The sequence below is a fragment of the Aquila chrysaetos genome, chromosome 6 (assembly GCF_900496995.4).
Source record: "Aquila chrysaetos chrysaetos chromosome 6, bAquChr1.4, whole genome shotgun sequence".
Lineage (NCBI taxonomy): Eukaryota > Metazoa > Chordata > Aves > Accipitriformes > Accipitridae > Aquila > Aquila chrysaetos.
In genome coordinates, this window is record NC_044009.1 from 23,424,726 (window position 1) to 23,437,063 (window position 12,338).

Here is a 12,338-nt window from a genome sequence, read left to right on the forward strand (position 1 = left end):
CCTCACAGGCAGCAAGTCCCTTTCTGCCCTCCCTGAGTCCATTCAGGGCATGGATTCTTTCTATGCAGAGAAAGACCTTGGATATTTCAAAGCAGAAAAGGCATCTGTGCTTGCTTTTGTCTGGGGATTTAAACATCAGTTATGTGTTTGTCCCAGAAGATTTAGTCAACAAGAGCTTTAGTGAACAAAGAAACACAAGCCAACCTGGACTGGAATGGGGCTGGAAGGAAAGTAGATTGGGTTTCCAAGGCGGTTATGTAGGAAGCCATCATTAGACGCTGCAAAGTGCTCTCAGAGTTTCATGTTGGAGCTGAACTCAATATAATCAATGCCAGCTGTTACATCAGTTTCAATAAGATGCTTGTCAGGCCCTTTGAGAGCAAACTATAAATTGGCACCAGTTTTCCCTTCCTGAGAGCAGCCGATGCTCTTTTTCCCTTCTAACAACACAGATTCTCACTTTCTGATGGATGTTGGGCTGATTGCGGTATTCTGATGGCAACTGGTCTGTAGGAAAACCTAACAAGAGACAAAATAAGAAAACCTTGCTTTCCACACTGATTACTCACAAGTGAGTTGCTGAGACTCAGGACTTCCAGCAACTCACCTGGTGCTCAGCTTTCAAGAGGCTACAGTGGGTGCAATTCCCTCTGCCACACAACAGCACTTACAGTAGCACTGAGGGTACTGAAGATGAGAAGGGTGGTATCAGCAAGCTATCCAACCAAAACTGGTTGGTTTTGAGCAACCTTTCCAGGATGCTTAGGCTATACTGTCTTTGTTATACATGTCATGGTGCGGTCCTGGTCCTTGCTAAGTAGAGCATGCTGCCTGGATGGTGCAGAGCTTCCATGCCCTACACTCTGTTTGATTTCCCTGCTGAAAGAAAAGCCTGGTACCAGGGTCTGAGTTCAAACTAATGTGTATGCAGAGTGACTGTTTGGGGCTGAGAGGCTGGAGGGGAATAGTACAGATGCACTGAATCACCCAGGACACGGAGAGGTAAAAGCACTGTTCTTTGCTCAAGCTGCAGAAGCACAGGGACAGATACTCAGCCACACTCCAGCTCTCCTGTGGCACAGAGAGTTGGAAATGCAGTCAGATGTCCACGCTTGGGGGAGAAGTCTTTAAGACAGTACACTGCAGTAGTAGCTCTAATACAGTGTTTGACACTGGCAAGAGGCCTCTGGGAAGAGGCACTGTGGGGCTGAGGAGAAAGAAGGATACATGGGGTAGAAGGAAGCAAGCTAAATGACCTCTGTAAAATCCAAACATTCCTGGCTTCACAGAACAGCTTTTTGGACATGGCTGTGATAAGGAATGGTTTATAGAGTCATCCTGAGACTGTTAAATGACACTAGGATTCAGCAAAATGCTGCAAACAGAAGCCCTGCCTGTGAAATCTCTCAGCTTCCAATTAGGATGACACTGAGTTCCTTCCCCAGGGCATTCTCACTGCAATCCTCATAACAGCTTTTGTGACTGCCTTTCCACACAGTCTTAGCTCTATTATGGGTGTCTTAATTCCTGTGACTCTTGAAAATCTCAACCACCATGCACATTTACAATGTTCATACAGCACTGAAAAGCACAAATTATACAGACAACTTAGTTACATATACAAATGATATTTGATGTTTCAGCCAGGAGGACTGGGCAGTCTGGGTTAGAAAGGCCTCTGAAGAAGACCCTCACACCTCTTTACATCCATTCTGCACAGTTAGAGAGTCCTTTGAATTTCAGGAGGGAGCTATTTCCTCTCACAAGGCTCTGAGTTTCACAGTTCATGATGGGTGTTCATCTGGTGCTCACTGATTTGGACAGAAGGGTGCATGAAATGGATCAGCCTTCAACCCAAGGCATTCAATAAGGACAGAGTGGTTAATAGGGATTTAATCATATAATTTAAGGCTAGTTTGCTTTTCAAAGCAGTTTTGCCACTATGTAGTTTAGAAGCCACTAACTCTTGTTTGTTAATCTCTTAATATAAGCAGGCCTTAAAATCCTTTGCATAAAAAGCTTTGTGCTGGTCCTGAGCTCTTTGCTTTCTCAGGGCACATGTCTGCTGCTGAGCCTTGTGCCAGGGAAGGAGAACTAAGGAGAGTAGACTTAGCAGAGTGCCAAGTGCCACAGCAGGAGAAGAAGCTGGTCACTAATAGGCACGAAGCAACTCGTATGTGAGCTGGCAGGGCCCAGCTGCTGTGCCAGCTGCTGAACAAACCCTCTTCACTTCCCTCCCCTCTGCCGGGCTGCCTCCCACACACTGCACTGACAAGGGCTGCATTGCTGCATCTGACACTTCATTCTGGGCTTTTAAAGTCCAGTCTAATTGAGTGACAAAGTCATTCCGCCTTGCATCTCAGCAGAGGATTTTACTCTAAAGACGCTTTCATCTTCTGACCTTCTCCTCTCCGCCCTTCCTGAAGCCTGGCTAGCCCAAGGCCCAAAAGGGCACATGAAGGGGCAGCTGAACCTTCCCAAAGGCACATCGTGTGCTCTCCCAGCCTGAGCCCTGCCAGTGCAGTTGGTACTTAGGGGAAGCATCTGGTTGGGAATCAGGAGAGGGAACTGCCAGCACAGCCAGGCTTCCTGAGAAGAGCCCAGCCCCTCCACAAACACAATGCCATGCAAGAGCCATCACTATGCTGCTCACAGCACTCTCCATCAAAGGACAAACTCCTCTCATGTTCCACAAGCAGGCTCTGGGTTACAACCGCTTTGACCGATGCTGTTCCCCAAAGGCTAAAAAATTAGGATCAGGGCCCTCTTGCACAAACACTGCAGAAACATGACCTGGCAAGGTCCCTGCCCTTGCCTGCTTCCAGACTGAATACAATGTAAGACAAGGGTAGAACAAAAAGTGGAGATGGGAAGGATAAGGCTCCCAGGAATCAGATAATGTTACTCAGGCTGGACATACTGATGAGTGTTACATGAATCACTTGTCCAACTGCTTAGTTCTGATGAGGCAATTTCTTAGAAGCAGAAAGAGAAGTAAAAATTAAAATGAATTTAAAAATACAGAACCATCATGAAGAATTTAAATAAGGGGAATCTAGTATGGTCCTTAGGTATATCACTCCCTGAATTTAGTATTAATGCCAATCTTGCCAGAAAAAACAGTAGATCAATCCCTCTTACACTGCTTTGCTTTCACAAACTTTGTCTTTAAGTTTTATCATGCCTATTACCTCTGCAGAACTCTCCCGGCAGTCCTGCCATCCCTTTTGCCATATGCTCACATGGAAGAGAGACAAAAAGCAAGAGAATTTTATAGGCATCTTGATTCCCAGTGGTGGATGCCCAAGTGTTATCTCCCTAGAAGGCACGTGTCTTCCTTCCTATTCTGCCCAAATATCCTCTCCTTCCTCTCACGAGCCCCTATTCTCATCAGTCTAGGAGAGTACAGTCCTGTGGTTGCCCACACCAAAGCACAAACAAGCAATTTTTGAGACACTTCCCAGTTGGGAAGTACATGGTACATGGAAGTACTGATTCAGTACATGGTGTTTTCCCTCCACAATACACAGATAACCTCAGGAAGTGTTTGGTTTTTTTAAAGAACTGTCAAAATGACCTGCTAAAACTCTCATGCCAATGTGGGTGATTCCTCTCCACCTCCCTGAAATCCCCCTGCTGTCTTAAACTGATGCTTTCTTTCTCTACCTCTACCCTAACCAGCACAATCCACCCTGTAGATGTTCATCCTCCAAGATGATACCATCAGTTCTGCCACATTTCCAGAGGAGAAGGAGGGAACCGCTGCTTGTGCAGTGTATAGTACACATCGCAGGAGTAAAGCACCAGTGTTCCCTGTGCCTGTGAACAGCTCAGCACTTACAGCTTCTCTGTAAGGGAGGAAGAAGAGGCTGGTGCTGTGTTTCTTCCTATGCTCAACAGAGAAGTCAAGTACTATTATACTATTACAGTCTGTGCAAAGGTCCCAAAAGGGAACACTGGACTAGCCCAACCTCAGCTATTAGACATGATTATGAAGTACAGTAAACACTACGTTAATTCCACACCAGAAGTGGCTTCACTTCCATGGAAGACATTATATATTTTACCCTTTGCAAATCTCTGTGAAAAAAAGCATGGGATAAATGTAAGTAATGTATGTAATGTAATAGGTATATACACATATATAGATATTTAATATCATAAATATTAGAGAAAGAACCAACCAATGTGTAGAAATTTTCTCTTGCACTGAAGCTAATTATCATCAGGTAAAATGCAAGGGTTCTTTTTGCTAGCTTATACCCTTCTGGAATGTGGATTTTAGTCTAAGAAGCAATGGCAGGCTCTGTTCTCAGGGTATAAGGGCTACTTTGCTCCTCATACTTTATTTTGTGTAAGCATCCAAAAGGAAACCATCTGGTCTGAAAGATGGCTATGCTATCAATTATCTGTGAGGATGCACTTTCAAGGAAAATTATATCCTTTCAAGGTTTGGCTAGTTTGTTTAGATAACTTTACCAGTGGAGAATTTTCTTTTAGGTGCCTTAAGCGTGTAAAATTTCAAGACTGAATATTTGTGAAATAACAAAGTTAAAAAGGTCAAACAGGAAAGTGAAAGGCAAGCTGCCTATAGACTGTACTATCAATGGCATACATTGTTCTGCCAGAAATCACTAACTGGGAGGTGTTCAAATCCCTAGATAAGTATAGAGAGAATGCCACAGAGAAAGAGATGTCACCTGATAAGTTTATGGAGTGCAGAAGCCAACAGGGCAGATGGGGGGACTAACAGAGGAAAAGTAGAACTAAGGATTCTGCTCCTACATGCACCCCAGGAAACTACTGGTCCATGAAGAGTGCAAGTGCCAGTACAGCCTATGGGTGTAGCAGCCCAGAGACAGCCCCTCTCTCCAAAACACGGCCAGCCTTTGCTCTGGCATCTACAGTCACAGCTGAATGATATCAGGGAAAAGAGTATTGCATCTATAGTATTGACTGCTGATGTCTCAACATGTCTCCTATCCTCTTCTGAAGGACTGGGAGGCTAAGTGTGATGGACAAGCACAGCCAGCTTAGCCAGGCTAGGTAACGCTTTCAGAAAAACTAAAAGTTTGAGATCAAGAGCCAGCTTTGTATAATCTCCAGGGTGCCATACCTGCCTGTTGGAAATTCTCCATTATTGTCAGTATACCACAGGCAATATAGCAGTGAATATCTGCATCTGTTAGTAGAATAAATAAAGCCTCTTGGCCTGAGGGTAGGATTCCTAAGAAGAGTTCAGGTGAGAGGAAATAACTAGTTCTCAAGATGCCCTTCTGATCTCTCACAGCTTCTGCCAGGGTCAAGCCAACTTCTCAGCTTGCACTTGGGCTTCCCATTTAATGTTTAACTGCTTGATTTTATATCTTTATAAAACACTGTTGTGAAGGTAGTTTCCTGAACAGTTGTTGCATTCTTTTCAAATACAGTCAGAATAAACTTTTTCAAATCTCTTTTTTGGTTGTTCGGGGGTTTTTTGTCATCATGCAGCACAGTCTTCAAAACATATTGACAGCCAAATGCTTCCACTTGAAATGAGTCACCTGATTTTTAGCAAATACTTGCATTCTCACACTCCACACATCTAAGGCACTCCATTAAAATTGACTGACACTACTGTCACCTTGTTCACCACCAACTGGATTAGTCAGCTGTAGCTCGATTCCTCCAAAGAAGGGCAAAAAGCCAGAGTAAATATCAGTTGCAAGCACTTAATGGAGCCAGGAAACAATTAACTACCTCTAATTAGTGATACGTGTTCATACCTGCAGCTATTAGTTCCAGCTGCTTCTCATTCTTGTGTCCTAGAAGAACTGTACTGCTGCCATCACCTCAGAGAAGTCCTGAGCAGGACAATTGCAGTTTGATGCTGTGATCTACCAAGAGTTTTGCTTGAGACCTTGCTGCAGAGCATACACATCTCTTTGTATTAGCATCAACCATTCACTCCATCCAGATCTTCCAAGTACAAGGACAGGTTCTGCCTGAAGATCTCTTCCTCTGAGTGCTGTCAGATACCTACCTCAGAATTACTCCCAGAATATGGAAGTACATGTGGTTTTAAGGCTCTGCACCAAAACCACTGCAGCCACCTAACCTAGAATGCTGAGTTTACTCTTCAAGCTCTAAATTGTTCAAAAAATTGTGAAGGCTTATCTTTGTGTTAGCAAGTTTTATGCTGGATCAGGTACTTTTGATTTAACGCCACTCTGTCTTTACATGAATCGGGTATCATCTCTCCAGAGTAAATCAGGGAAAAACTACTGCCAGTTCAGTTGGGTGGCACAGCTGATTTGGATCAAGTGTGTGCTCTTAGGTATGGAATAAGCAAACCAGCAGCAGCAAAACCCACCATATTCCCACCCTCTGCCCTAGCAATGTCCTCAGACATTGTTCCCAAAGACTGAGACATGGTTATTGTCCATGGTCACCCAGAGCCTGTCCTGTGAGCTTTACTGCCATTCTACCATGGGATTTGTGCCATTAGCTATTGCTCACCAGCAACCACCAAACACAGGTCTGTTTGGGCCGATCAGCTTGAATGTGTCCCATCCCCTGCCCCAAGTCCCCCATTTGTCAACAGTATGCAGCATCTCTCACTCAAAGTCTTCAACCAGTACATCAGATCTGGTCTGTACAGCACCCGGCACTGACATTTGCAGCATGATGAGATGTGGCATCCACAGCAGGCAGGAACTACAGTGTCTTACTCCTGGTCTGACACCAACTCACAAGATCACCTTGAGGAAGCCACGTCATCCCTCCTCGTCTGAGTTTTCCCAGCTGTAAGATACGGATAATAATGTTCTTTGAAGTCTATCCAGATCCTTTGATAAAGGACAAAGATTTTAAAACATTATTCTTGACTGCACACTCTTCAGGACATGAATTGCGTCCTTGGCATGGGAAATCCTCTAGCACACCACAAGTGCTAACGCTGCCCCAAAGAGAAAACAACAAAACTCTGCATCAGCTTATCGTTACAGGCACTGGAAAAATACATGTTGGTTGCTGATACACTTTTGGATTTTGGCAAGTCTGTGTGTTATTTCTGAACACAATCGCAAATTGCCTTGAGTTCAAAGAATTATTCAGCACTGCTCAGGGTTATCTAGGAGGCAAGCCAACCTCCGGCTGTATCACCCTGTGTCCTTGGGAATATTCCTCTGGTTTGATCTGAAGCTGAGTGGATCGTGAAGACACACAGCTGGGTTTCTGGACATCATCTAGTACTATACGTGCTCTGATCAATGTATTTTACTTGTCAGGGAGAGTTTTAGTTTTCCTATTTGGAAGAATGAATTGATTTAACGGGTGTTTACATTGGCTCTGTGCAATCATTTTTTTGTTTTCCTCCCTTCGCTTAAAGATCATATAATATTTGTACTACAGCAGCAATGGCTGAAGGAACATATACAGCTCCAACTCAGAACAGGGAGGGTCCTTCTTATGTCACTGTTGTCAACTTAGGACAAAAACTGCGATGAATAGGAAAAAAAAAATAAATCTTTTGTTTTCAAAGCTAAATAGCAAAAAATGCAGCTAGAAAAGTTCCATAAAGGTTTAGCTTTCAGCAACACATAGTGGAAACAAAGCTGATTCCTCCTCTTGCTGTGCCCCCTGACCTCAGAGTTTTATATGTCACTGCCTAGAAGGCCTCTAGTCACGGCAGCCTCTGTGCATGGCTTTCCCAGGACTTTCAGGGTTTTCCTCGGGGGATGCTTGAGTGGGGGAAAAAAGGGCTTTAGCACCAGCCTTCGATTTAAAATAGCAGGGGGAGTTTACTGATTAATATTCATGAGAAGGGAACAGTCTGCTTTTTGTTACTGCAGCCGTTTCCCATGCAAGGTGGGTTGAGAGGGAGGAATACATTAAGGAACATATCCTACTGTCACAAGTACCACCACCTTTAGAGATACAGAAAATCAGGAGCCTGAGCAGAGCTCAGATGGTAAATATTTAACAGGGAAAGGACTTGCCTCCTCTTTCTGCCTGTATATATTAAACTCATTCTTTCATTTTAACAAGGGAACTGTGTTTTCCTGCACTCTCTATCCCCACCCATGCCCCCCACTTAAATTCTGGGCCTAAGTGGATAGTTCACAACATGCTATAAATCCCCTCCACCACTAACACAATTGAATGTATTTCCCTCTTTGCTTGGTTTTTAAAGTCACTGGTAGTCCTTCTCTAGTGGGAAATGTTACTTCTATTCACTGGGGCACAAAGAAGAGTGGGACTGGTTCCCTTGCACTTATACCAGAAAATTTCTGGGATAACCCAGCTGAAATCTGTGATTCTTATACCCGTCTAAAGCTAGCATATGAAAAAAGCACAAATGAGGGAAAGTTTTTCAAATGCATGTGCTGATTTGGGGTTCCTCTGAGCTGTGGGCATTCAGCTGAAAATAACCTGCCTCTCATGTGCAAAAGCAGAGAGCATGGTGTCCCGAGCCGACTTCCTCAGTCCTTCTGTCATCCCCATCAGCATTGGAGTTCAGGGACCCCAGAACCAGCAGCAATTTCTGAAAATTATAGTGAAGGGTCCAAAGCTTCTCCTGTGAGGAGAAGCTTAATTTCTGTGCAATCACTGGGAAGATATACCAGCTCATTTGGCAAAGTCAGCTATTATTTAATAACTCCTTAGAGATAAAAGATTGTAAGAGCTGTGGTACACCTCCATTTCTGACATCAAAAGTGGATTCAGGGAGGAGCTGACAGACCTCTCGGACAACCAATTTATGTCTATGCTCATGACCCTATAATAGCAAGGTAGGAGCAAGGTAGCTGAGGGGGCATTCAAAAGAATTACCATTTGACATCTTCTGTGCTCAGTGAAACAAACTGTGCTGGCACAATCACACTTCAGCTGATACAACCGCGTTGACTGACTGAGCACCAGAGCAGCGTACACGGGGACTCCCGGGACCTTGCAGACAAAATGAGCCCTGTGAGCTCATACACTTGAAAATGTTGATCCGAGCTGATCATGAACAGACTACAGCAGCGCATGACTGAGACCACATCTGGATGCCAAGGGAGCATCACCCTGACTGTCACCTTTTCTCATTACCTCCACAGAACAAAAGAGCATTAGTGGATCAAAAATGGCAAAGCACATGGCCCATGTAGGGTACCTGCCTCCCACAGAGGGCAACAAGGGCTACGCTCTGAAAGCCAGGTTAGCTCTGCCACCAGCTGCTAGCAGAGCCTGGGGTCAGGCTGGGGCTGGGTGAACTATGATCCCAGATAAGCCTCACTGTTTTGACAGATGTCCTTAGACTAAGTGCAGTTAAATGGATCAGTATAGCCGACTTCACCTGGGGGAGGGACGGATGGAGGAAGGAAGGAGAGAAGAGAGAAATTACCAGTTTCACCCATGGCAGCTGTCCCTGCACCAAAGGCCCTGCACCAGTTCAATATCCCTCTATTCCTTCAAGATCCAGCTAGAAACTTTTGCCAGTGGAAACATCCTGGTTTTGCACTTTTACAATGATAAAACCATGAGGTAGCTGTACCAACAGAAGTAGTTTTGCTTGTATAACGTCTGTTCCCTGGGAACTGAAACTTGTCACATTGGCAAAGGACATCTACTACCACGAGAAGCTTCATTTCCACTGCTTGAGTAGCAAAGCTGCTCTAGTAGTGCAGATAAAGCAGATGATGAGGCCCAGAGTTTCTCACTGAAACTGGAGAAGCGAGGTTAGGATTTGGTTTAAGGATGGCATGAAGCACGAGTAGACATTGCATGGAGATAAGAGCATGGAGATAGGAGCAGGTTTTATCACCATGCCCGCCAAGGCTAAGAAGAAAGGAACTTTCTGAACATGGCTGGGGAGAGAAGGGAACTGTGCCCCTCGCACCATCCCCCTGACCTTGGCTGCAGTGTGCTCACCGCCTTAGCAGAGCATGGTTCACTGGACCTCTTGCTTTGAAGAACTGCACCTGACTCCAAGCTGATTGTGAATGCAGAGCATGACCCATTTTAAACAGGTAGGCCAAGAAAACCTCCATCTCTCTGCCTTTAGGGACCTGTTTCAGAATACAGAGGACATACCTTGAAAATGTTTTCCATACTGTTTGATGTTGTGGAACCGTCAGTGGGAATACTGAGAGCATTAGATGCCTGGGTGGCTTATTGATTTGTTCTAGTTTTATTAAATTGGCTGAAGTTCATTCAGAAGTCTCCCTTCCCCACACTCAAATACTTATTCTGAATGCTGTTTTGAGAGGGGCAAACAGGGAAAAAAAAGAAGGGAACTTGAACGTTGAAAAATTTATCTAAAGAAACCTGTGATGTGAAAATGGACTTAATAAAAAGTATATATTATTTATATCACTAACATAGTCTTCTGGGTCCAATATTTCTTGCTACTTAAATTCTGGGAAAAGTTGGGTTTGTGTGTGCATGATGTTTCTAATGACCACATGCACACATACATGTGTGTGTCTGTGTACAGAGGGAGAGAGACCTGAAGAGAATAAGAATGAGTCTACCACAGACAGTAATTTTTCTTTTGTCAACCAAAGAAATAAAAGAAAACTTAGACCATTGCCCTTATTTGTAAGAAAGTTGAGAATTACATTCTTGGTAACCTATACCCATGAAGTAATGACAGACAAATTAAATGGCTGAGGTCACACCAGACCGGTCCAGACCTATGCCCTTCCCCCAACAGTAAGATTAGACACCCCGGGAGATTTCCAAGAAACTTTACAAATTCCAGTAGAAGCTGTGAAAATCACCAGTGCTCAGCAGCTGAGAGAAGGACCCCAGGATTTCACAAGGGCAGAGTATGACCGGCTCAGGCCTGGCTGAAGGAGCACAGAGAAAGAAGAGGGCCAGCACTGGTGTTGTCAGGTCCCAGGGCTCTCCCAGTACAGGTAGGACCTGCTGCCAAACAGGCTTGGGTCAGGCTAGGGAAAACTGAAGATGGGGGGGATAAGGTGTAAGTATCTCCTTGGATCTAATTCCAGATTTACCCATTCTGATGTGATCCAGAGATAACTGTCAAAAGAATTACATCTGTCAGAACAGGTGGGAGACCTGAATTTGATCCTTCTCTTTGCTATCTCTATTGCTGAAAGAGAAATTAATTTCCATGTTACTAACACTAATGATACCTAACTTTTGTTATGGTCCCATTGAGAGAGCAGGAGAGATTTGGAGATTTTTTTTTTCCTCAAAAACCCTGTCTCCACCACCTCTGGTTCTTAAAAAAAGACCACAGATTTCATCTGTTACAACTTTACAATTTTTCTCTGAAAAGTAGTGGTAAACCAGCTTACTTCTCCTCAGCAGATCATTTAAAGGCACAAGTAGGTTAAAATTGATAATTCTTCCTGCTGTCTAATTCTGGATATATTTTAAGATGCATTTGTGTTTGAATGAGATCTTTAAAAAAAAAAATCATTAATTGAAGCTGTCTGGCTCTGTCATTCTGCCCTCCCATTCTCCACCCAATGAATCAGTAAATTGTAACAAGAGAATCTGGCTAAACAAGTTCCTAATTCAAACGCCATCTTATGGACAAAGAAGTCTTTGAAAATAGTATCCGTCATCTGGCTCCTTGCGATGGAGCGGAAAGTTGTGTTTTTACTGTTCACAGAGTTCAACTCTCCCTTCAGCGCCGTCAAATGTTGAGTGCGGTGCAGTATGAGAAAGCGGAGTTCAGGGAGCGGAGAGGGAAGGGGGAGGCCTCTCTCAGAGGAGCGCAGGGCAAGCAATTTCCTGCCAATTAACACACAGCTACTGATAATATTTCTCCCAAGAACAGAGTTCCAGATAAGGAGAAATTTTATACTGGTTGATTCCAGGTTACTGATAGAACTTCCTTTTCTAAGGTCCAGTTGTCTTCTCACAGAAGCCATCAGCTTCAGTGTGAGAAGTACAAGGTCTCAGACCGCACACAAGCCAGGCTTGCTTTGATCACAGAAATCAGACGACTGGCAGAAGAGTCCCACTTCCTAATGGGAGGAGATTTCAACAGCAGCCTTTAAAGTTGAGCGCACAACTTGTCACGGCTGTATTTGTGTGGGCATCGCTATGCTGTAGCTCTCCTGCGAGCCCCATTTGCACTCACAGGCAGCGTTGCAAAGTTCACTGTGGAGTGCTACAAAACTAAATTAATTAATCTGTGTAAAGTGGATTTAGAGCCAAGCACTGTGCTATCCATAGTAATAAACCAACCAAACAAAATAATCCCAGCTGCTAGTAATCTATAAAACTGATTTCAACTGTGTCCATTAACATCCTTATAAAGCAACCTACTCTAGGCATGTGTGGCATTTTCAGGTTTTTCGCTTTTCCTTTTTAGCTGTTGGAGTACCTGAGAGCAA